The sequence below is a fragment of the Thalassophryne amazonica genome, chromosome 7 (assembly GCF_902500255.1).
Source record: "Thalassophryne amazonica chromosome 7, fThaAma1.1, whole genome shotgun sequence".
Lineage (NCBI taxonomy): Eukaryota > Metazoa > Chordata > Actinopteri > Batrachoidiformes > Batrachoididae > Thalassophryne > Thalassophryne amazonica.
In genome coordinates, this window is record NC_047109.1 from 114,172,904 (window position 1) to 114,199,123 (window position 26,220).

At 40.1% G+C, this 26,220-nt stretch overlaps 1 long non-coding RNA gene across 1 annotated transcript in view; it reads left to right on the top strand.

Annotated features, from left to right (window-relative positions):
- Positions 1-23,434, top strand: part of LOC117514793 — a 93,760-nt gene extending 70,326 nt beyond the window's left edge. The window contains exon 3 of the long non-coding RNA XR_004561961.1: positions 23,346-23,434. This is a non-coding gene — a long non-coding RNA (uncharacterized LOC117514793). The remainder of the gene's footprint in view (positions 1-23,345) is intronic.
- Positions 23,435-26,220: the final 2,786 nt, after the last annotated feature.

Sequence of the window (26,220 nt, forward strand, 5' to 3'; positions counted from 1 at the left end):
TTCTAGCGTGTATCCTGCCTTTCACCCAATGACCCACTGGGTTGGGCTTTATTGGGATATGTGGGAACAGAACATGAATGAATGATTTGTTCAAATTCTATAATATTTTGCATGCTGACAGTAGTTTCTAGTGCAGAAGGTTCATGGTTCAAGCCCACCCCTGCCCATTCTCTGTGTAATGTGGGAAGGGCACCCAGTGTAAAACTTGTGCCAAATCAACATGCAGATCCACCTTGGCTTGGCTCTGAAGACCCTGAATGAAACAAGGGAGGAGCCAAAGGGACTTACTTTACAGTTACCAACGCAGCCCCGTGCATGTTACCCTGAACTCAAATTTAGTGGTTTTTGGAGTTACAGGTTTTTGCATCTGATCTCTTCATATATTTTTTAATATATATGTGCACAGATTTGAAAAGCAATCTGTCATAGATAGACTAAGACATCAAACTGTATAGAGGAGTTCAAGGCAGACAGGAAGCGAACATTCATTTTCTGCTGCTTACCAGGGTTTGGAGGTAGACCAATCAGCTCCTCACACTTCCATATCCTTGGCCAAGTCATCTAACACTTCCTGGAGAATCCCAAGGTGTTCCCAAGAAATATAATTCCTCCACCATGTCCTAGGTCTTCCCTGGGGGACTCCTCCGAGTTTGGCGTACCTGGAAGACCCCCTGAGGGAGATAACCATCCTCACCACATGCCGGAATCACCTCACCTTGCACCTTTTGATGTGAAGAAGCAGCAGCTCTACTCTGAATCTCTCCCGAATAGTTGAGCATCTTACCCTGCCCCAGAGTGTCAGCTCACATACTGCATAGGATGGAGAAATCTGGGATCACTGCCCAAAGTTCATGAGTGTAGGTGAGGATAGGAGCATAAATTGACTGGTAGTTCAAGAGCCTGGCCTTCTGGCTCAGCTCTTTCTTCACCACAATGGTCCTGTACATTATCTGTAAGATCTCAGATGCCGTATCAATACCTCTGTCAAGTCTTACGCTCCAACTTATCTCCACTTGTGAACAAGACCCCAAAAAACTTGGGCAATAACTCTCTTCTGACCCAGAGGAGACAATGCAGCCAACATATGACTGGCATTAATGAATCCAGTGGATTTTCAAAATAAAACACCTGCTGTAAACTGTAAGTAAGGCCCTTCGGCTGCTCCCTTGTTTGCACTCGGGGTCGCCACAGCAAATACAAGGTGGATCTGCATGTTGAATTGGCACAGGTTTTACGCCGGATGCCCTTCCTGACGCAACGCCACATTACATGGAGAAATGTGGCAGGAGTGGGATTTGAACCAGAAACCAAAACACCTGCTGTAGACTAACGATAATAATTTACTGTGACTGCAATTCAATTGGAATTCACATTGGAAACAGGGACCAACTGATATCTGTTCCACATTTCATATAATCAGGTTACTTATTTGTGTCTACAATACAGAAACACTTCATTCAGTGCATTTTCATCATTTCTTAAAACCACTCACAGAGTGTATATATGTGCCTTAAATATTGTTACATTTGCTTTTTTTTCTTTTTGTGTGTGTTTCATTTTTATTTTTACATCTACTATTCCTTTTATTTAAACATTTACACCAGCTCTGCTCATGTCCTGATTATGTTCACCTGTACAGTGACACACACCTGCCCAGCATCATCAATCACAAGCTCAGTATAAAACCAGTCCTCAGCTGTTTGGACAGTTTGGTTTTTTTGTTCAACATGAGTTGTGTTGATTGTTCTTATGTTGTCTTTTTTTTTTTTAATTGTTATAATTTTATCATTTTGTATGTACAACCATGTAGCTTTACCTCTGTAGCTGCCCTATAGTTTGTATAGAATTTCTACTTGTTTTTGGTGTGTGTGTGTTTTTAAGAAATGGCTCCAAAGTTTTACAAATCAGGCCTTCAGTGAGCAGTTTTGATGCTTGTTAAAAATTACATCAGAGTAAGTCAAGTTTTTAGAAGTGCTGTATAATATAATGAAATAAAATACACTATCAAACAATAAATATTTAACAAATTAAAAATCAAAAACCCATTTTTTGTAATACTGAACATCAATGTTTGAACTGAATTTCACAAGCTTTTTTTTTTTTTTTTACAATGACACATCCTGAGGAAAACACTAACATTTATGTATTTTGGCATTAAGAATCGCTTGTGCATATATATATATATTATACTTGGTAGGCTGCACTTAAAACTGAAGGAAGTTGCTCTGGCATAAGTTCCTGTTTAGTCATGAGGATATGGTCAATTGAGTTCACTGACAAGGACGTGGCCCTGAGTCATTTTATTGTATGTACTTTTTTTTTATCATCCATTCCCAGAACGGCAGCTGAATCATACACCAAATGAATAATCCCACACGCCCGGAGATGAAAGCAGTGAACAAATAACACGCGTCTCCTTTCCTTTAACCACAGAGATGGCTTCTTTTTTTAACCTGTGAATTTTGCAGCCTGTTATTATCTTTGCAGATGATATGCTGTTATGTTAACCATTGATTTCTGTCATTACTGTGTCTGATAACACGACCTCTGCTTCACAATTTTGTTAAATCTGCGAGGAGTGACACGGCCGCGTGTTAAAGACATGTTTGCTTCACTCTGGAATCAATAAATGCTGTGAGCCAGCATGAGTAAGTGTAGGTCCGTGGCAGCGTTATCGACACACAACATATCACATTATGAAATATACACAGGATGAAGCTGGCTGCCAGATTAAGGAGTCCTTGTAGATCAATGGCGAGTATGAGCATTAATATAGTGCTGCCTCTTCCCCCCGCAGACATGCCGGGTTATTCTTGCTCTCGGGCTGAACAGCGATGCTCGCGGACGTGCTTTGGTATGAACTGGCAGAATTAGATTTGCCTGTTGGTGTTGCAATTCAATATGTACAACTGAAAGGATTCTCCTCACACCTATAGCCAAAGGCACAGACAGAGGCCACACCACCAGAGAAAATATACACTTTAAAAATGTGACTAATACATTTTTTTAACAATCTTAGTGTAATTTGTAGTAGAGCAGAGAAAAAGCATTATTGACCTTGAGCCACGGCCTACATGAACAACTTCACTAATATCACAGACATCCATTCATGTCCGTGATATCTTGCAGAAAAATTTTAGCTTCTTGGTAGAGAAAACTAGAAGGTTTGCATTTACAAAGCACAATACACAAAATTTAAACTTTTTTTTTTCCAATTTGACCATCATTGTGCCATTCTGATCATGTGTTCTGGTCCTCTTGGCCATAACAGTACATAAGTGTGTGTTTTTGTTATGCTACCATATGCAGTCCATTTACCATTTACCACCCCTCGCAAAAAAGTGGAGAGTACATGAGTAAACTTTATGAAAATACATTTAACAATATTAAGTTTCTGTATCTGACTCATTATGTGGACCTGTGTTGGTTTCTTCCTGTGTTGCACAGTTTCAAAGCTTCACGAAAATTATTGAGTCATCAGAGGGCTGATGTATCTCTGTGTGCACAGCGTCTGAGTTTAGATCAAAAACACTTGTCAGCAATACATGTCGCTTTCAGGGTCCATGTATAGTTGAGTAATGCATGTTTTAAACTAAATATGAAGTCACTCATACCTGTTGATCACAACTGTTTTACTGGTCAATATGAGGTTTTGGTCAAATTGCGAACCGCATTGGTAGCAGAGTTATCATGGTAGACCTGTTAGTTTTTGGGTTTTTATTGGCAATTTGTAGCTTAGCCTTAGGCTTCTTCCTAAAATTAATCATCTGGAGACACTAGCCCATGTAATATTGCCACTAAGTGACAAGACTGCACACCGGTACGGTAAGTATCACCGCTGGTTACTTGTAGCGTTCCATCCAGTTCATAGGATGAGCGTTGGTTTGATCACTTTCATTAATTGGAAGATATTCACGTCGTTTGTGTTCTGATACTTTTATTTCTAAATAAACCCACAAAAAAGCTGTTGCTGATGTAATCACTTTACCATGTTGGGGTTTGTGCAAATGTAATATTGGCTGTTGTAATTTTAAATTGTAAAGTTGGAGGTTTATAATTCTCGGTTGGTTGGTTGGTGTTATGGAAGGACTGTGGAGGAGTCGGCTGATAATTTGACCAAAAAAATGTACAGCTGAAGTAGGTAAATGCATTCTAACAGTTACTGGATAAAGTGGGCGGTCCTTAGGTCTTAATGAAATCTGATAACTTGCTTTGGCTAAAATTCAAAATCATTATTCAAATAATCATGTGCACAAAGTGTGACTGAAGCACAGATGGAGTATATTTCTGTTTCGGGTTGGACTGATGAATGAAAATCATGAAGGGTAATATCTCACTGGGCTGCAACTGTTGGTGACAAATTACAAACGGCATCCGCAAGAGAGTTTCCAAAATGTCTGTAAATGTTCACGAGGGTTCGCAATTTCCTCGTATGAGTCACAGGGCCTTACTTTTGTCACTGGTATTTTGAACATGTTCAAAAAATTCATGCAACAAGTTTTCTTTCAAAATGGTGACATCTTGAATGCGCGGCAACTTTTTGAGAGGTTCGTGACCTAAGAAACTAAACTGTGACTGATTGTAGACCAGTGTTGTCTTAGTAACTTTGAAAAGCTACTTTTATTAATTATTTTTAGTTACATTTTGCAGTTACTTGTACAGTTACTTAATTAGCAGCTGTGGACAACGTGTCAGTAGCTGCTGAATGTAACTAGTAATCTAACTTGGTTATTTTTCAAAATTGAGTACTCAAAATTAACTGTTACTTTGCCTTTTAGTTACTTTACTGAGTTAGATCAGTTAGAAGTTAGATTAGTAGTTACCTTATTAGTTACAAGTTGTCGGCAGCTGTTAATAAAGTAATTGCATAAAGCTGCTAATGAAGTAACTGTATAAGGTAACTAATAAAGTAATTTTTCAACTAACTGTGGCAACACTGTTGGAGACAAAAATGAGAATTTTGACATTCTGGCTGTGAGTCGGGTGCAAACTGCCCCGGGACTCCTGTGAGTCCAACAAAATTGCGAATAGAGATCGGTGTAATTCCAAGTCGAAAATTGTCATCATTTTGTGTATCACTCACAAATTTGTGTCTCCAACTACTTGCCATCAGTCGTAGTTCAGTGACACACTACCCTACTGACTAGTCGGGTAAGACTTGTTGACTAATCTTGACAATCAGTGAATAAGGTCAAATTTAATCGGTGAATTCCAAAGCTGAAAACATGGCATTAACAGAGTGAAGTACATGGAAATTATGTTTGTGGTGCTATGAGGAGCAAGATGGTTTATTTAAAGCCTTCAACTGAAAGTAGTGTCGGCTGCTGGTGGCTGTTGCTTCTAACTTGATCGCTGTCCTCCATAAAATATTCTGACTTATGAGTTGATTTGTCAGGTCATCTACTAATGCAACTAGTTGTCCAGTTGTCCAACTTCTAAATCTTCTTTCTGGCCTTAAATCTGGTGGAGGATTATGATTAAATACTGTTACTGTGATCCTATGACTGAATAAATAAAATCATCAGATGTGGATAAAAGACAATTTCTGGAATTGGGTTTTTGGCGAAGGTCAGTTGGCGGTTCTGTGGACATTGTAGATGAACTCAGATAGTCTTGTATGTCTGAAGAATCCGCGTAGACATTCAGGTCCAGGTGACCTTGAAGATCATGTCACAGTGACGCCTGTTTAAAACCAAACACTTTCCATACAAACAGAACTATCCTTAAATTCTTCAGAATGACCCATGTGAACGGTATCTTATGACATTCAGCTAATTTTTAGAATATAAACTGAGCTGCTAATCTTCAACTCCCATGATGCACGCTGGGTGTCTGAGCCATCCGTCTGACCACATCGTCACTGCGGCAGACACCAGAGGCTGGCTGTCGTCCTACTGACCCTTGAAGTGGCCACATGACGGATGGGGAGGTGAGGGGGATGACGGGGGGTGAAGAGTGGAAAGGAAACTTGGGCCAAGGTCAAGAAAGTTAATTTGTTTCCCCTGTCCCCTTCCGCCCCGGAGAGGCCGACCACACGCCAGCCAACGACGAGCACTTTAATGTGGTTTGGGGTGCATGACACGACGGTGAGCTCAGCCGCTGACGCCCGCTACCACGGAGGAAACGATAATCTGTGTTACACACACACACTGGAGGTTTGCAGTGTGTGTGTGTGTGTGTGTGTGTGTGTGTGTGTGAGAGAGAATGGAATTATGATCAATACCAGTAGAAGTCTGACACCGTACCACCAAATGTCAGCTGGAACAATGATTCCCAAGTTTTTTGTTTAGTTTTTAAAACATTAACACATTTTTTGTTTTTTAATGGGAACCTTTCTTTTGGTTCATCCAACCTCCCCCCCCGGGGAATCTTTGGTGCTAGTTTTGGAACGAGTGTTTTCAAGATCTGATTTCACTGGTAGACAAATTATTAGTTGTCTGCTTCAGAAATAAAATCTGCTGTTTATTATGGATTTTGACTGAATTCAAATATGACAATAAGCAGTTGATTATCTAGTGTATCATGATATTTAGGTTTTTACACTTTACATCTACAAAGTTACTGTATATTGTTGATCATTGAGTTTTCATGTTAAATCACAAACGAAGGTCTTTTCATGTTACTCTGGTTTATATAAATACTAGCGTGTTGCCCGTGGGGATCCACGGGCTCTAGATTGGGTAGTGTTTGTAAAATAGGTCGCTGACATTTTTCAAGGGTGGTAATAAATTATGCAAAGTTTCTGAGGTTGGAATGGCGGGCGAGTCCACAATGTTTTTAGAACCTCAGACCTCAACCCTTTTATTTCACGTTAATTATGTAATTTCTTTGTTACTTTACTGTCTTAATGTATTTATAAATTGACTAAGGTTCTTATCATATACACATTATTATTATGGTTACTATTACGATTACTGTTTCTACTTCTATTTTTGTCAGTTGATTTTTAAATGGACCATAATGGAAATAAGTGCTTTCATTTTCTTGTCATCCATCTATTTTTAACGTATTTACAATTATATTATGTGCTTGCATTGAACTTAAAATCACTCACCACACTCGCGCTTTTAATTTTGCCATAATTCATGCCGATGGCTTTGGCACGAAGCTGATGGCGCAGCAAAAGTGCCTCCGTGTTGAAGCCTCACAGGACATGTTGTGACATGCCCAGCTGTTCCACCATTCAGAAGATTCAGACGTTCATTTCGTGGCTTTTCAGTCGTGTGACTATCCAAGAAATTGTGGACGAGCTGGGCATGTCAGGGCATGTCCTGTGAGACTTCAACACGGAGGTGCTTTTGCTGCGCCATCAGCTTCGTGCCGATGAATTTCGCTGCAACTCTTTTCATGGCAAAATCTTCTGTCACAGTGGAATGTGCCGAAAAAGTGCTGATGCCCACCTCTTCCACAATTTCTTGGATAGTCACACGATGGTCCCACATCACCACAGCATTCACTTTGGAATGATCTGGTCATTTCAGCATGTTGATGGCCACCCGGAGCGCGGCGCGCTCTCCACCGTTGTGTGGACGTCTTTAAACCGGTTGTACCGCTCCTTAATCTGTGTGATGCCCACAGGATCATCACCGAAAGACATCTGAATAATCCGAATGGTTTCCACCCGGCTGTCGCCCAGTTTCTTCCAAAATTTGATGCAGTCGCGCTGCTCCAGTTGTTCCGCCATTTCCTTGCAAAGAAGAAACGACAAGAGACTCCATCCATCCTCACACAAAGGCTGCTTACAAGCAAATGGTGCAACCGACAGGCATGAAAGAAATCATGTATGTGCACGAAGGTTCAAGGTTGGCTCATGCAAGCACACGTGATTCAGGTTTTTGAAAAAAATAAAAAGGTCGGATACGTTTCTAACAGACCTCGTACTTAATTCAAAGATAGAATTTTAGCATTTTACACGATTATGTTAACAGGAAAGCCTGGCTTAGATGGCAGGTTAAAAAGCTAACTTTTCTGAGGTTATAACTACTGAAATATTACAAATTATTGATGTTTACATATTTAAAATGAGACAGCAGGGGTTGTGAACAAACTATTAAGTGCGCTTGTTTCCAACGGGGAAGGTTCCCATTTTAATCCACCACCGCCCATTCTCCAGTATGAAGAATAAGTAAGTATATCCGGGGTAAAACTTGTGCCCAGTCAAGTTTTACCTCTGATCTGCTGTGGCAACCCCAAGAAAAAATGAGTGAGATGCCAATGGGACTTTACCTGTTTAAAACCAGGTGACTCTCTGCACTTAAATAATCCATGTCTCACTGTTTTTCCTCCTTCATTAAAGATACCACAGCATCCTGTTTGTCCTTGTTGCTGTGGTAAGAAGCAAAAGTTTAAAATTTTTAACTTTTGACAGCAAGCGCTGCCACAGTCACAGCCAGAGGTGGCAGAATTTTTCAGTCAACATTTCACTGAAAACAATGAAACATCTGGTTTTCAGTCTGCTGCTTACTCCCATCATATGAATGCAGCTTTTCTCTGTGGCGCCTTGTCACCAAGAAAATCTTCTAGGTGTGCTGTGATGTCCAGATCCACAAACACACGGCTTGAGCTGGACTGAGTTCTGACGTCTGTCCAAGATGAGCCGCTTTGGGGAAAAACAGGTCTGAATGTTACCCAGCTAGAAAAGGATCTAACTGCAGCCCCACAAAGAAAAGCTGCTGGAGCCGCCGCTGCTTCAGGCTCCTGCTGTCCATCAAACATGCAGAGATTTTACACCCACAAATTCTTTTTTTCTCTTTTTCCTACACAGCAGCTCATTCACCCATCAGAGGAAATGAATGTTTTTGCCACCTCAAGGGCGGGCACACACCCACCCACCCACACACACGTTCACCCTTCCCGGCTCCCACATCGAACATGTGAAGCAGCGATTAATCGTCTGCGTGCAGGAAAAAGTTTAAATCACTGCGCTTAACATGTTCCATGAAGTCCAGACCCTCAAACACACTGATGCCAGAATATGAATTATTGTAGGCATAAAACCAAACTTTAAACAAATAATCTGAATAAACCATCTCCAGCCAGTGAGAGATGACTCACAACTTTGTGATGGATGAACATATAGATTAATGGACTCGGTTACCAAAGAGATTTTTTCGTTTTAATTAGCACCTGCGAGCTGTTTCCCATTAACACTGTGCACATTAAAAATCCCTCTGCTTTTTCTAATTAAGTAAAGTGGAAACAGATTAGATGGCTTCTTTGAACAAAGGTCAGTGATTGCACTTTGTCTCGCTCAGCTGTTTGTTTGGCTGCTCGGCGGATGGCGACGGCCGTGAGTGAGTCCGCCACGATTTCTCTGAATGTCACTTCACAATCTGTTTTACCAAAGAGCAGTTTTCTGTCCTTTTGTCTGTTTTTCCACAATGTGATCACTCGATTAAAAAAAAACAAAAAAACTCACTCTTATTCTTTTAATACAGAAGAAATGATATTTTGCATCATAGGTGGGAAACTCTGGGGTTGATGTGATTATAGATTTTAATTTTTTAGGATTATGAAATGTGTGTATTGCAAGATTAAAGCTGGAAAGATGAAAGACAAACATCAGTCAGACGTGTCCCTGGAGACGCTGCAAGACACTGCTGTCCATAGAGGACGATAGTGACTCAAACCTCCCAGATTGGACGTTTTTCATATCCATTAGCCGGGCTGTCCCTGGGACGACGCCATGGAGCTGGACAGCTCACAGTACCTGGAACTCCCCATATGTAGACCTGGGTTTGTTTTTACACTTGTCCTTGGACAAGACTCTTCTTCTGTATCGTCTCAATCCACCAAGCTGTAAATGGTTACTGGTCTGAGCTGGGGAAGTGTGCTCTGTGATGGTCTGGATTCCTGATTAGTGATGATTGTATTTGTACGCGCTTCATGTTATGGAATCGTTGGGTATGTACCTGTGCCAGTGGAGCTCAGGGGCTGCCCCCCCCCCCCCCCCCCCAATTTACTGGTTTATCACCAGAATTATTCAGAAACCTTAATCCTGGTATAGCTGGTCCCTCAGTCAGCATTTTTTCATGTGGCACATTTCTGTCCATGATCCAGCATGCAGGTGTCTCAGTTTTGATGACCCCAGCTACTGGAAATGATCAAGGCTATGCTCATATTTCACCTGGTTGCAGCAGGTACTATGGATTGTTGTTTGCTTGGGTGGTTGCCATCCAGGACCCAAGTGAATTCAAGGGAAAACAGACTCAACAAGCTCATCAGGAGAGCTGGCTCTGCCCTGGGGGTTGAGTTGAGAGTCTGTGGTCGAGGAGTCAGAAGGAGGATGTTGAGGAAACTGCTCAGCATCCTGGACAACACCTCCCACCCCCTGCTTACCACATCCTGTCAGAGCACCTTCAGCCACATACTGAGACCACCGAGGTGCACCACAGAACGCCACAGGAGGTCTTTCCTACCTGTGGCAATCAGACTGTATAATCCCACCCACCCCCCAGCCCCGCAGGATGAATACATAATTAACCGAGTTATTCAAAGTTTTCAGTTACTTAGTTATGTGGTCTGAACATCTTGTGCAAATGTCTTAAAAAAAACTGTTTACTGTCAATGTTTCGGCACTGGCAAAATCATTTCCTTCAGGATAAACAAAGTTGATCTTATTCTTATTAATTCCCTCGTATGGTGACTATAACAAGGTGGTGCACTGTGTACTCTCTGACCAGTCACTGGCCAATTAAATGTCATTTTGGATCCTGTTTTTTTTTTTTTTAAAGGCATCTTTGACCATTGGTGTTCCATGTTGATCCTGATACCTACATATAACCAATGAAAATCTCTTCATCAGATGTGTGTTTTAGAGGCTGCTGGTTGGGATCAGTGCATCTAAAAGCCTTGTTGGTCTCCTGATTGCCCCTTTATTTATTCTATATCTCCCACTGATTCCATGTTACGGGAAGTTTCAGCACAGCGAGGAACAAAAGGGAGACTCTGTCTTGGCAGGGGTCTGCGCTCTTGATCAGTTTCACTGTAGTTATCAATAAATAGCTCAGGACTTTCTACAAGTCAAAGGTTTTGGTCTCGGTTATAGTCAAAGCCAGAAGACAGTCTATTCAGGTTTGTTGGTCGAGTATACCCATGTGTTTGAGCGCCCACCCTGAGGATGGCACAGAAGAGACTTGAACTCCTCACAGGAGGAGGACTTAAAGTGGAAGAGTATAATTACTGTGTAATCTGGTCCTGGTCCACTGGACCAGGACCAGATTACACAGTGCCAGTGTCAAAGCACTTCTGCAATAACAAATTAGATGTTTTTCAACATGACAGTAAGATAATTCTTGACCACACATCAAGTGATCACTCTGCAAACATTCTAAAGTCATCTTCTCTGACAAAGGAAGGATTTAATCACCCAACATGTCTCACAGCTCTGGTGTATGTATGTATGTATGTATATATATATGAGGCTACACTGATTAGACTTAAACTTAGAATTTTTTTGTCATTGCACAAAAATGCAACAGTGACTGGCAACGAAAGGTCGTTGCTTGGCTAGCAGAGTACACAGCAAAAGCTGAAACAAGGTGTGTATATATATATATATATATATATATATATATATATATATATATAAACGAGGTCTGTCCATAAAGTATCGTACCTTTTTATTTTTTTTAAAGCTATATGGATTTGATTCACATGTTTTCACATCAGACAAGCTTGAACCCTTGTGCACATGCGTGAGTTTTTCCACGCCTGTCGGTGACGTCATTCACCTGTGACCACGCCTTGTGGAAGGAGTGGTCCCACCCCATCGTCGGATTTTCATTGTCTGGAAATGGCGGAATGATTTGGGTTTTTTTTCCATCAGAATTTTTTCAGAAGCTGTTAGAGACTGGCACCTGGAAACTATTCGAAAAATGTATCTGGCTTTTGGTGAAAATTTTACAGGCTTCACAGAGAATAAGGTCTGTTAGTACAGCTTTATGGACCCCTTTAAGGACGCTCAGCGCGCCGTGCTCCGAGCTGCGACGACACGGCACAAGCCACCGGACCATTTCTGAGCTGATGGCTCTATGGATACGAGACCGTCGTGTGCTCTTTCTCTGGTTATCACAAGAGCTGGACATCAGCCATTTTCCGGCAGATTTCACTTTTAACAAGAGATTTTGTCATGGAAAGCCGCGCAGAGGCTTCGCGCGTAAAGACCGATTCGCTTTGGAAGTGAGACAAAGGAACACCTCCGTTTCAGCATGTCAGAGGACAAGTTTGGACATGTCCAGCTCTCCACAATTTCACTGATACTTACTGGACTGGTAAGCATTGAAAGCCGAGATAGACATGTCCAAACTTGTCCTCTGACACGCCGAAATGGAGGTGTTCCTTAGACTCGCTTCCAAAGCGAATCGGTCGAGACGTGTGAAGCCTCCATGCGGCTTTCCATGACAAAATCTCTTGTTAAAAGTGAAATCTGCCGGAAAATGGCTGATGTCCAGCTCTTGTGATAACCAGAGAAAGAGCACACGACGGTCTCATATCCACAGAGCCATCAGCTCAGAAATGGTCTGGTGGCTTGTGCCGTGTCGTTGCAGCTCGGAGCGCAGCACGCTGAGCGCGGTGCGTCCTTAAAGGGGTCCATAAAGCTGTACTAACAGACATTATTCTCTGTGAAGCCCGTAAAATTTTCACCGAAAGCCAGATAAATTTTTCGAATAGTTTCCAGGTGCCAGTCTCTAACAGCTTCTGAAAAAATTCTGATGGAAAAAACCCCAAATCATTCCGCCATTTCCAGACAATGAAAATCCGACGATGGGGCGGGACCACTCCTTCCACAAGGCATGGTCACAGGTGAATGATGTCACCGACAGGCGTGGAAAAACGCACGCATGCGCACAAGGGTTCAAGCTTGTCTGACGTGAAAACATATGAATCAAATCAATATAGTTTAAAAAAAAATAAAAAGGTACGATACTTTATGGACAGACCTCGTATTAGTGCAAATATAGCTAAATTTAAAAGAAGTATTAAAAATAAATATATAGTTAGCAGCAGTGTCTGGAATATTGCACAAATAGTATTGAACTCGGGCAGTGCGGTGGCTTAGTGGTTAGCACTGTTGCCTCACAGTGAGAAGATCATTGGGTTCAGTTTCCACCTGTGGCCTTTCTGTATGGAGTTTGCATGTTCTTCCTGTTTGCGTGGGTTTCCTCCGGCTGCTCCCGTTTCCTCCCACATGGGTTAGGATCTTTAAATTGTCTGAGTGTGTTTGTTTGTCTGTTTGTGGCCCTGTGACAGACTGGCGTCCTGTCCTGGGTGTACCCCGCCTCGCGCTCTGACTACTGGGATAGGCTCCAGCCCCCCGCGACCTTTAATTGGACTAAGTGGTTGACAATGAGTGTGTGTGTGTGTGTGAGTATTGAACTCAAGTTTTCTTCAAACAGTACCAACAGTCTGGAGGAGGGCAGAGAAGTGGGGTTAAGTGGCGTTTAACAGTCTGATGGTCAGTGGAAAATAACTGTTTTTGAATTTGGCTGTTCTGCAGTGCATGCTGCAGAACGTCCTGCCAGAAGCCAGCAGGGAGAACAGTCCATGGTGGGAGTGGGTGAGGTCGGAGAGGATCTGGTGAGCTCTGGCTAGGCATCGTCTGTGGACAATGTCTTGGATGAGGGGGAGTGGAGTCCCAATGATTCATATTTATTCATATTTCTTTTTTTAACAAAAGTCAGAAGAAAATAATGGCAGAGAAATTACATTTCACCATATTTTAATACCTGTTTTTCCAAAATTAAATACAAAAATTACATTTTGCTCAAATGTGTGCTGCATTTTGATTGCCCTTTTTTGGGATCAATAAAGTTGTCTGAAGTCATTTCAACAATCTGTTTATTGTTAAAGTGCACTTGGTTATGTTTGCAGAAATGTTCAGTCCCTCTATGAATTTGTTCATGTTGCAAAATTTCGGCAAATTCCAAGAAGTCTGTTTTTGTCATAATTAAAATGTCTGAATATATCTGCAATCAATTAGTCATTAATTTATTATTATTATCATTATTTTTTATTATTATTAGTATTATCAACTTTCTGCAAACTATTTTACCTAAAGAGTGAATTACTTAATGACGCTGATTTGTACGTTGTTGGATTTCATTGGAGAAACACAAAAATTCATAAAACTACACATCACACAAAATCTTTTTTTCCCCCTCGACTTAAGGTTACATCAGAGCTGCAGATGTCTGTTTTTTTTTTTTTGTATGTTTCTTCATGTGCTTCCTTTCTTAAAAAAAAACAAAAAACAAAAAACAAAAAACCCTCAACGATGAAAACGGTGTTTTGATTTAACAGTTGTTACATATTGGAAAATGTGTTAAATGGCTACATTGATATATGTAAATAAAAATGCAGTAATTTTTTAAGGAGTTACTATAGTTTATTAGTTGCAATAATAAAGTTTACAAACTATTAACTAAAAATGCTGTCTTTGTTCATGTGTGCCAAAGGAAAAACGTTTTACTCATTTTAGCACACCCAACATTTAAAAAAGAGGAGTGCGACAAAATGGGATGTGGTGCGCCTTTATTCTGCTTTTTATGCCGTGAAACCCAACTACACTCTAAGTGTTGCACAGACAAATGAACAAATTAACTCTGCTGTGAGTGTATATGTTCACATTCAAAAAGGGTCACAGTGCGTGTTGTGTTTGGAGTTTTTTTTTCTTTAATATACATCACAGCATATATTTGGAAAGAGGGGGAGTCCCCCCCCCCCCGCCATGGTTAGCTATGTGGGGAGCTGAAACATCTGTTAGGTCCTCCACTTTGAGAAATTTAAAAATGTAATTTTAAAAAAGTCAAGTAAATAAAAAAAAACATTTTAAATTGATCAAAATAACACTTGAGAGTGCATCAGCTTCAAACTTTATTCTTAATATCCCAAAGTATTAAATGACAAAAGCAATACAGAAATGTCTACAACCAATAGACATAAAATACTCCTAACATGCTGAACCAATGGGTGAAATAAAGTGCTGTACAATGGAAATGAATAAAATTAATAAATACAATAACACACACTCTAAAATCCAGCTCTTTCCTTTCATCAGTTCTTCATGCCAACAGTGTTTTGTGGTGGTGTTTTCGCTCAGCCCCCCCAGGTGAAATGTGTTTCTGCCGCCAATTTATATTATTGACTTAACATGTTTGAATGGGGCGGTGTTAATTTAACATGGCAAAACTAACTGTATAAAGTGTGCACCAAATGTGCCTTTTTAAGTTATTGTATCACATTTCAGTCCCAGAATCTTAATTAAACAAAGAATCTGTGCTGTTTGATACCAAACTGCACAGATTTGTCAACACAATTCAGCTCAGCCGAATTCTTACCGGGACACCGTCCTGTCACCACTAAGACATTCTTTGGGCCTGGACACCCTCAGCAGCAGAAAAAGGAAAAGAATCCCAGTTCCGCATGAGAAGAAGCTGACAAAAGGAGCCAGAACGACGGAATTTAATAAAGCTCAACAAGGCAGAAAGGACTGCACAAGCAGTGAATGGCCAGCCTGTTTTTACCCTTTTTTTTTTTTTTTAACTACTCGTGCCTACTTAAACACTTTTACACCCCGTCCTTTTATCTCCACTGTGCGGGAAATAGCCGGACACAGAAGGAGACACTCATTTTGTTTTTATTTGAATGTTGACTGAGGATGGCCACCATCTGTGCAAACTGTCCCACTCCGTGACTCTGCTGCAAATATTAGCTGCAAAATTCACACTTGGCCATTTATCGCATCTGAGCTGATCCTGTGTGTGTGTGTGTGTGTGTGTGTGTGTGTGTGTGTGTGTGTGTGTGTGTGTGTGTGTGTGTGTGTGTGTGTGTGTGTGTGTGTGTGTGTGTGTGATGTTCTCCCACTCAAATCTAAAATGCATTGCTTCAAACATCACCTCACATCCTTTGCTCTCGCTCACCGCCACGTCTGCTGCCTTTTGTTTGTTTTTCTTCATCATAAAGAAAACTTCTGCTGACTTTATTTTCCCTCAGAAATCCACTCTGCACTTATCTCTTGCTGTTTCCCTTTCAGTCTCTAAAAAGCCTTCCACTAAGCTCAAACACAAAAGGGGAGTGGTGAAATGGGGCAAGATGACAATTTGTTTTCAGTGATACCGATGCACAAAAGTGTTGGTTGAATGTTGCCGCGTCAAAAAGCCGTCAGTCGCGGCGCTAACAATAAGCCGATGATTTCCCGAGCAGTTATACATTTATGACTGGAGAAGTGTGTTCTTGGTCTCTGCGGGTGTGCCCATTAAAACGGCGCATGAACAAAATTGTGATCTGCAGATAAAATCCACTTTAGGCTGGATTCCAACTGAGGAATTGTTGAAAGAGCTGTAATTTTCCACTAAAAGGTGACACACACACACACACACACACACACACACACACACACACACACACACACACACACGAGTTCACAAGCGTAGCTCCTGCGAGTGTGTGTGTGTGTGTGTTTTATACACATTTCAGCAAAAGTAATTGCAATTTGTAATAGTTTGTTCTTTGTTTGAAGTGATATTCCACTTAAGAGGCATCGTGTGTGTGTGTGTGTATCTGCTGCTCTAAAGTGGCTTCAAATCCTCTATTGCACAAAAGTATCACTTAAGCAAGTTTTGGAAAGAAACATTAAGGTAGAAATTTGTGACCTTAGCACAGAGTGAAGGTGTGTTCACGTTATTTTGGTCACACTTTGCCCATTGCTTTACCACCCCAGGACTATTGGTGGCACTATATAGTTCTCTCAGGGGTGCTGTCCCGACGAGATGAGCTACCCATTAAGAGGATCTCCACCGTGCAACTGTGCATGCGCAGTTCTCTCGACCCCGGACTTTAACACCTCCCCTCGTTGAATTTAGCTGCCTCTCTTTACTGCACAATTGCACATGCACATCTCCCTGTCAAGCTGAATTCCCTGTTATCTAACCACAATATTCTGCTTTAAAGACAGCGTGAACACGCAAGTCTTTACTTTTTTTTTAATTGAAAAGACACGTTACTGTATTTTTATGTAAAGGCAAAACTTATGTGGAATTTCTTTGGTGGGTGAGCTCAACTCGACGACTCCACCATGCAACTGTGCATGTGCACCTCACGTGTCAAGTTTTCAAAAGTGAAATGACCGTGGAAATGTGTGATGCGCCAAGCCAAGTTCATGGCTGACGTACACATGTTTCTACAGCTATTGTTCCACTGCAACATGTAGAGGTGATACTGGGAAACTATTAACAGTGTGAAAACATGAAGTCATCAGAGACACACTAATGAACATTTAACACACCTGCGTGTTTGCAATTATATGGATGGATAGAAAAGCATGTGCAAAGTGATACGTAAAATGGCACAAACAGTGGCTGCATTAGCATTGTTAGAGGACCTTGCAAATGGTGCAATCCAACATGAGTGTGTATTCAGGGAACACAAGGATTTACGTACTTGCAAGTGACAATAATTGGCTCAGAAGAAAATTTGCATTTACCAAGGCCACTGTTACTGGAGTTGCTCGCAGAACTGTGGCCAGTCCAGAGCGCAGTACGGTGAGAAGCCAGGAGTTGTCTGTACCCACACAGGTGCTGACCACGCTGGTCTTCCTGGCAACAGGAGCTGGCTGATCGGTCAGGTGTGTGCCAGTCAACCTTGAGCCAAGCCATGCCAGCTGTCTGGAACACAATCATCCAAATTTTATCCAGGTACATCACATTCCAGCATTAAAGCACAATTTGCAGCGAGAGCTGGTTTCCTGAATGTAATCGGAGCTATTGACTGCACACGCATTGCTATAAAGACGCCATCACATGATTGCTTTGTTTTGGTTAATAGGAAACAATTTAATTTAATCAGTGTTCAAATCATACATATGTGATGTGCGAATGCATTGGGTTGGGTTGGGAACAGGCTAGAGGCTGACACGGTGTGCAATGGGTGGTTGCCCAGTGAGGAAATAGATTATTTGTGTAATTGTTCTGAATGAAAACAGCGCTGGCACACTTGGGCATGTGCGCATTCAAATATATATTTTTGTTTTTATTCATTTTTTTTTCTTGATGGTGAAACTAGAGCTGCAGAGCTTCTTAACAGGCCTCCGATTGTCTCCCTGTGTTCAGTATTTGTCAAATGCGTGCATAAAGTTATGGATGTCACACACTGCCTTTTATTTACTTCAGTGTGTGTGTGTGCACTGCTCTGAGCCCACAGCGTTTATGGCCACACACACACGTTCCCACTAACTTTTTTCCGATTCATGTTAGTCCGTGTGACATGGTACCAAATAAACTGTCCCTGCATGTCTCCACGTCATGTCCAGTCATCTATAGCACACACTCAGTATAATTTATTTTCAGTGTTCATGTTGACTGACCTGACAGATTGAGGATTCCCAGGGCCTATTTACATGAATATGCATATTTAAATAGGGCCATAGAAAGGGAGGAGTTTGGCACTTCTGCATGTGCGCTCAATTCCACATTAATTGTGATGTACAAATGAAATGTGCTTGGATCCATGTGTATGCACACTTTGATTCATATGCATATTTTTGTTCGTACGACAGTTTCTGGGTTTGAGCATACGCCATGTTTCACTATGAAATCCATGCAATCTGAAATCTGTCATAGCAAACTAGTCCTTCAGAAAATATTTTGGCCAGTCAAAAAGTCACATAATTAAAATCTGTAACACTCAACTTATTATATTGCAACTACATGTGAAACTCTGGTACATAAATGCACCATCTGCAAATATTATGCAAATAATGAATGTTTGAGTGCAGTGTAAGAAAATCTTTCACCTGATGAAATATTCTTTCTGTTGCATGAATGAAAAACATGACAATCTCACATACTCAAACAAAACATTCATTATTTGTTACTCATTATTTGTTTTATATAACGCCTAACAATCCTGACCATGTTGTTCGACAGTGCTTGTACTTCAGGTCGAGACGTAGGAGCGAATACTGCAAATTCCTCCAGACAGCTTACACCATACTGTTAATTTTTTATTTATTTTGTTGTGTATGTGTTACAAGTATGAACACCCTTAATAAATTCTACCATGCTTTTAAGCTAAGTGCTGGCGCCGCTAGTGTGAGCACATGCGGTTGTGGCACTGTGCAATGGTACAAAACGTGGAACCAAAATTGCACGGTCAATGGAACACAATGGCAAATGGGAAGAATGATCCATATCACATGACATACAAAGATCTATTCAGGCATTATATAAATCCAGATAAACTGACGATCTGCACTCACACAACAAAATGACAATCTAAATAACCTACTGTACTCTGCAGTGTTGTGTCATTTTGTTGTGTAACACCACAGCTGACAAACAGTCATAGTGATCTCATATTAGTTACTTTTGCAAGATGTTGCTTATGAACAGAGAAACGTTAACTGAAAATGGACAGAATTTTTTAGGAATGAATGTATTTTATTTTTGTTTTTGAGTACACTGGTCGACAAGTTTTTGCATTTTACATCTTACATAATTATTTTGTATAAGTTTTCATGACAAATCATAAACGGGTCTTTTCACATTCACCTGATTGTTTCATATAATATATTTTACCTGTTCTCTCTGTAACACTTCATAACACTTCCCTGGGACTGCTGGGATAGACACCCCCCCCCCCCCCCCCCCCGTGTGACCATTAATTGTAGAAAGCTGGTATAGAAAATCAATGAACTCTCATTCTCAGTGGCCCAAAAATTAGTAAAGTTTGACTATTTATTTTTGGAAACATTTAGATCAAGATCTCTTTTACAAGGGAGCCCTGAACAAGTAAGTTTTCCAATTCACCTAACCAAACACGGGGAGAACATGCAAACTCCACACAGAAAGGCCACAGGTGGGAATCTAATCAAGCTTTATAGATTCAAGCTAAATCTTATCAATCTTTGTGTTGACAACGTTTTTGTGAACCTTTATAAATGATTGTATTTGTTTCTCTCTTAAAATTTTGGGATACAATGCATTTTCAGTGTTTCGCCATAACCCATAATGCAATTTGGCGTTCACTGTGGCACATGTGTGCAAGATTGTTGGCAGACTTCTGGTTTGGCACTGTTTGTCCTGAGTACTCAAACAAATGTACTGGAAAAAAAGATGACGGTTGCAGTTTGCCATGCCGTGTCCAGTTGCAGTATCCAAACATTTGCCCATCTTGAAGTCGAATTCCTGAAAGCTCTTGTAATATTGGCACTGAAAATGTGAATTTGCGTACTATATCAGAGAGAAACATGTCAGAATGTACCATTGATTTCGCACTGTTTTGTAGTGTGGTGCAACACAGCATTGTGGGTAATGACAAAACAGCCAAATGTTATATGATGGGAGGAGTCAGCCCGTCTAATTACCTCGTGCGTTGGTAAAGCCGCGAGAGCAGGGTGTTGCTTTCACTGGTGTGTCTGTGGACATTAACTTGTGTACCTGGACAGATGTTCTTCAAACCTGGTGGGAATATTGCTTGGATAAATATCTAGAGGTGATTTAAATTTTGGAATAGTTTGGTCAAAGGTCAAAGAAAACATGAAGCTTAGATGATCCTGATCAATGTACAGTATTTGATTGATTGGTGTGTGTGTGTGTATATATATAGTCAAAAAATACCATTACAGACATGTACCGTATATTGCACTTTTATGTTATGGTGTCCATCAGCTCCCTGATACTTTCAAGGTGTTTTTAATTTATTGGAAAAAATATACATATAGTTCTCAAGATGGTTTTGACTATTTTACCATTTAATACATTAAGTCAAGAACGGATCCAGCATAAGAACCAGAAAAATGATGTTGATGACGATTATATCAGTGTCACTTTTCAGTCATTAGTCAGCAGTAGGTAATACTCAAGTGATGACACAGTAACATGCTACAAGCTCCCTGCCTTCTTTGGGGGCTTGAATGCAGCAATCTTTGGTACTGTATGGAACACTGCCCCCAGTGGTGAACTATAAAAGTGAGTGAACACACAAGCCTCTGCTGGGTCACTAAATACTGGCTTTGTGTGTTGGTGTAGAAATGTATTTGTGTAGCCAAGAAATAATTTTTACTTAGTTATGTGACTTTGGATACATTTTAACATTTTATTTCTAATCTATTCTTAAAAATAAACAAGTTTAAAATAGTTTTTCTTGTTTTTAAAGCGTTCTTGGTATGGACAGACATTGAGCGATAGTATATTGTCAGACTTGTGCGTCCCTAAGACATACCGCACGTTTACTTGTAACCATCCTAGTGACTAATTGCTTGAGTAGAATCTTGGTGCCTATTAAGTGGAAACACAAGTGCCCTAAAAACAAGCTCTCAGAGTAAGAATGAAGCAGTCGCTGCAGAGCCTCCTGAGAGATGATGGAGAAGCTACTTTTATTTGTGTGGGGGAAAAAAAAATCTCTATGCTCGTAGGAATTGACACATTGGAGCGAAGTAAATGCAGAAAGTCTCCATCTATCAATGTGGCGGTGTTTCCACAGTGGCGTTATTGATGTAGTAAATTAAAGGCGGCACATATCAGGTAGCTGACAGATCCGAGGCATCAACGCTGCTCTGTCACAGTGGGTGAGTTTCTCTTTTTTATTTACAGCTATACTTCTAATTTATTTCTGTTGCGACACTGTATTTCTTTACTCTATTCTGTTTTTATGTTTGTCTAAAAATGCTCTGTTATTGGATGTATAAAAATCCTTTACATGAAAGCACACATTTATTGGGTAAGTTTATATTTTATATTTTGTTCGGCACTTGAAAGCTTCCAGGGTTTGTTTAATTTATTTTTATCTATTTGCAGATGTAATGTGTGTGTATATTATGAAGTAAAATTATTTATTTATTTATTTATTATTACTTTTTTTCTAAAATGCATCATCTGCAAGTTAGTGATTAGTCGTGCATTTAGTTTTTGTTTTGATTTTATTTAATTTTTTGTGTGTGGTGGGGGGGGGGGGGACTAGAAATCTACTTTTCAATTGTTAGTTATAATCAAGTGGAAAAGGTTTTTTGTACCTTGGTAGTTTTTATAAAGTGTATACATTTTGTCATTTGAAATTCAGCCAAACACCATATGTGACCTGTTTGATTCAGAAAAAATTGTAAATGTTGTTGGTTTTATTTTACATTCAACAGAGGTTGTCTGTTTAGCACATCTGTTGATTGGTTTCTTAGCAACATTACTCAACCAATAATGCAAAATTTCACCTAAATTTATGACAAAGATGTAAATATGTGGAATAAAGGCTAGTGTGTGTGTGTGTGGGGGGGGGGGGGGGGGGCACAAGGGGTGTAACAGACACTTTTAAAATTTAACATTCCAAGAAACACTTTTGATGAATCAACTTTTATTAAAAAAAAAAAAAAAAAAGGAATAGAGTCTCAGATAAATTCTGACCTGGTTTCATTGGGGTACCACTCAATTTATTGTGAATCTGCAAAAAAAAGAAGGGGAGCTATGTTTTAATAGTAATTTTTCAATCTTGGAATAGGTAATATTTGTTATGCAAAAACAAAGAGTTCACCGCGCTTCTGCACAGCACAAACAAATCTGATGCAACCAGGCAGGACCAATTTGTAAAAAAGAAATAACTGGTGCAGCACAGAAATAAGTGCCAAAACTTTTTAATAAGGTGCTGAAAGAAAAAAATGTTCAACGGGACTGACGTTTCGATGTGAAAGTCACATCTTCCTCAGAGTCCTGAGTAATATTTGTTATGTTTGAGCAGCTCCGGAAAGAGTAGATGACAAAAATGTGAAGACTTTCTTTGGCAACATTGAGGTGTTTGGACAGTATATGGGCACATGAAGTGTTTTTACACACGTTTTTCTAAGTGACCTGAGTCTTGCACAATTTGCAGGATTGTAATTCAACATTTCTGTATCTGAGAGGAGAGTTTGGTTTGAATGTGACTCCTCAGAGGAAATGGAAATTCGAAACGAGATATCAGAAGTTTGATTTATTTCTCTGAGACAACACTGAGGTTTGTATAAAACCAAAATAAGACGATTGCTTATTTCTCATGTCTGCTGCCTCCAGAACAAAAAGACACACACAAAAAAATCTCAAATTAGAATCCTTAAATTTTCTAACGATATCTCATCAAGCTATGAAATCATTCTGAGACAAAACAGAAACTGAACTGAGCCTGATGTGATAATTTCACATGTCTCTGGAGGTCTATAAGAGCAAACTGAGCGGTTTTTATTTAAAAAAAAATACTGTTGGTGACAAAGTAAAATCGTGTTTGATCTTTGTATCTAAAGTGAAAACATTTAACTATTTTAGAAGCTGATGTTTTGTTTTGTTTTTTTTTTTCTTTTCTCTCCACTTCAGACAAAAGCATAGCAGCTGATAGAACTGTTGTCTAGTGGATCAGGGCTCAAAGGGCTCAGATGCTTTAGAGGATCTGGCTAACTGCCCTGGTTACCACTGTTATGAGAAGGTTTGAAAACCCATTAATTATGAGGATTTGGGTTGTTTTTTTTCCCATGAGGACACAGTACAGTCCCTTAGACGTCCTTCCAGTTTATAACGTTCAATATCGCTGCAAATGACGATAAAAGGTAAACATTCATGAGCGAGGTTAGACGTCTCTGGAGCGTCAAGTGTAAAGGTTTAAAAAAGTAAAATGAGGATTACCAAAACTCCGGTCATCTCGGTCAAGACGTCAATTGTTTGTTCACAAATTCTTCTATGAAGGTAGAATTTCAACTTGTTATAATGAACCTATTAACAGAATATTTTGTGAAAATGAAGGATGTAATCTGATGTAATTACTTCAAAAAAGCATTAGTTCATTTTCTGTACCCGCTTACTCCAATTAAGGGTCACGGGGGCTGGAACCTACACCACAACACATACTTTAAGAAACTGAATGAGATTATTTGTTACTTTGTTACCAATAAGTGTGTATATTTTCCCCTTTGAGTTTATTTTTAGGTGAATCAACACAAAGGGGCCAAAGCAAAGAATTAAAAAACACTTTTCAACATGGGATGTTTTTGTCGTTAGGCGAGATACAGAACAAGCTCTAATGATTGCCTTTGTAATTATTGCTTTTTACCTATTGTGAGGCTGTAATGTTTTCAGTATCTCCCTAAAGCAATTGCTTATTTTTTTATTACCGTATTTTCCAGAGTATTTTTGCACCTGTTAAATGCCTGTTGAAGAGGAAAAAAGTTTCCACTTTTTTTGTGTATTATGAGCTTTTTAATTTGGGATTTTTATGCATTGTTGTTGTGTACTTTTTATTATGAGCATTTTTTTCTTAGTATTAATTTTTATTTAGTGCTTTGATTCCTGTAAAAGTCCTATATACATAGTTATTAAATTTTTTCTTAATTCCAAATGTGTCATTTTTCGATATGTTGCACCAGAGTAAGTTTCAGGACCTCAAACTAGGAAAAACAAATTGTGAGTTATACTCCTGAAAATACAATACTTTTGGTGGAGACTGAGATTTTTGTTTGGGAAAAAATTAAGTTACCATTGTAGTTGGCTGCAGGAATATATTCTTATAATGTTGCCTATTTGGTTTTATGTCCATTGTAGTTCAGTGGAACAGTGCCCCACAACACTTGGTGCCCCATATTGATGACCTAGTGCACGGTCTAACATGTCCAACTTCACTATATTTACACTCTGTTCTATCTGAGCACAAAGCTGTATTCAGTTACTTCAGTAATCACACCATGTTTTGGGCATGACATGAATTACGTGAATCACAGTCTTCTGTCATGGCGTGTGCGTGTGTGTGCACGCATGCTTGAACCCTGCTATGAAGATGTCAGTTTATGTCAGCAACGTCCACAGACACCCTCTCTACTTTTAAGATTAGGCTTAAAACTTTCCTTTTTGCTAAAGCTTATAGTTAGGGCTGGATCAGGTGACCCTGAACCATCCCTTAGTTATGCTGCTATAGACGTAGACTGCTGGGGGGTTCCCATGATGCACTGTTTCTTTCTCTTTTTGCTCTGTATGCACCACTCTGCATTTAATCATTAGTGATCGATCTCTGCTCCCCTCCACAGCATGTCTTTTTCCTGGTTCTCTCCCTCAGCCCCAACCAGTCCCAGCAGAAGACTGCCCCTCCCTGAGCCTGGTTCTGCTGGAGGTTTCTTCCTGTTAAAAGGGAGTTTTTCCTTCCCACTGTAGCCAAGTGCTTGCTCACAGGGGGTCGTTTTGACCGTTGGGGTTTTACATAATTATTGTATGGCCTTGCCTTGCAATGTGGGGCGCCTTGGGGCGACTGTTTGTTGTGATTTGGCGCTATATAAAAAAATTGATTGATTGATTGATTGATTGATGTAGGTTGCAGTCCTGAGAGCTCTTCTGTTGAGGGAGCAGATCGCACATGGTGCCAAAGCATGCTGAAGACAGTTAATGGCAACAGAATCCACCAGCGTGCCCTGAGGTGAAGCAACGGAGTGCCTATTCCTCCTCCATGCTCCAACAGTCCTGTAGCCAGCAGGCTCCCCCTCCCTGGAAAGCTAGGGAGGAAGAAAACCAACATAAACCTAAACCAGAACTATTAAGGTTTTGTGCAACTCCAAATCAGAAAAAAATAGTGACGTATGGAAAGTGCCAAAAAAAACTTGTATGCAGTTATTCTTACGTTTTAGGATCTTACAGTCTACAGTGAAATAAGTCAGAGTAAATGTGTCATGCCTTGTGTGGTCAACTTCATTTCATTTGTAAATATACATCTATGCCTGCACTTACTGTAAGACCTGCAACACTTGAAAAAGTTTATATTTTGTTCATATAGCACCAAATCACAACAAAGCTGTTTCCAAGGAGCTTCACACAAGTAACGTCTAACCTTATCAACCCCTAGAGCAAGCGCACAGGCGATGGTGATAAGGAAAAACTCCCTCTGATATTGAGGAAGAAACCTCAAGCAGAACCTCTGCTTAGGCCATTCTAACAGTTACAAGGTTTTTGCAAAGTTTTACAAAACATAACAAAACATAACAAAAGCTTAGAACTTTATAATGTTGCTGTTCCTTCTCTCAATGCTGAAGATCTCTTGGCACTGATGACAGAAAGTGTTGAAGTTTGTCAGGTGCTATTTCATTCCATTCTTCATGCAAACATGTCTTAGGGCCCCTTCACACATACTGTAACACAAATGAGGCTGAATGGCGCATGAAGGCATGCCATTCGTGAAAATTTGGAGCTGCCTCTAACATACACCTGTCACGACAAACATTTGTGCAGACCA